The sequence below is a fragment of the Triticum dicoccoides genome, chromosome 3B, assembly GCF_002162155.2.
Source record: "Triticum dicoccoides isolate Atlit2015 ecotype Zavitan chromosome 3B, WEW_v2.0, whole genome shotgun sequence".
NCBI classification, from domain to species: domain Eukaryota; kingdom Viridiplantae; phylum Streptophyta; class Magnoliopsida; order Poales; family Poaceae; genus Triticum; species Triticum dicoccoides.
Window position 1 is genome coordinate 350,576,738 of NC_041385.1, and position 1,040 is coordinate 350,577,777.

Consider the following 1,040-nt stretch of genomic DNA (forward strand, 5'->3'; position numbering starts at 1 on the left):
ATAGAAATACAATGTATATATACACGGCATATTTATGTGTATACACGGCATATTTATGTGTATTCTATAATATGCATAGGACCCTTCTTCATAGACTCATAACATTGAACATTGAATATACATAGGACCCTTCTTCGTAGAATCGGAACAACACGCAAAATTGTATAATATACATAAGACCCTTTTTCAATACTTTTAACATTTTTTTTAATTTACAGTGAACTTTTTAGTATGCGATGTTTTTTGTAAAAACACACTGAACATTGAACACTTTATTAATATACAATGAACTTTTTCGTATTATAAAAATGTTCATCGTATATAATTGGACATTCTTTTAATATACCATATACATATGTGTGTACAGTTTTTTCAATATACAATACACACACCGCATACGATCCGAAGAATACGCAAGATCTGGAAAAAAAGATAAAAGAAATCCCAAAAAAACAGATAAAAAACGCAACGTACCAAAAATATACAAAGAAATAAGCCTGCTATTTCAAAGGAATGGCGCAATGGAGCAGCGGCGACGAGTGCTCATCGCGGAGTTTTCCCCCAGTTCCGAATCCTTGCGGGGGCGCTTTTATTTCTTCGAAGTTTTGCAATTAGCTTCTGGTGTAAAAGAGGGTATGCCTTCCAAAAGAATGAACTCCTGCAGTGGTGCAGCGGTGAGAGTGCTTGCGCGGTAAACGGTCTCTCGAGACGCTTTTTTGGCAAACATAAATAAAACTATAAGGTTTTTTTTTCCGCAAAAGAAGATGCCTGTCAGCACCTGACAAACAGGCCCCTATGGTCAGATACACCGTCAATACGCGGTTTAGATCATTCCGTAACAGACTGAAAAGTCGTACCAATCTGCAAGTGCTTCCCCAATTGTGGCTCATTTTTGGTTTCTATCTGACAAGTCCCTGTTTTGGCCGAAAACACCCTAGTTTTAAAATGGCAACAACTTGGCCATTTCAAATCCAAATTGAACAAATTATTTATATATATATTCCTATCAATAAAGTGTATTCTATCCATTTATAAACTTT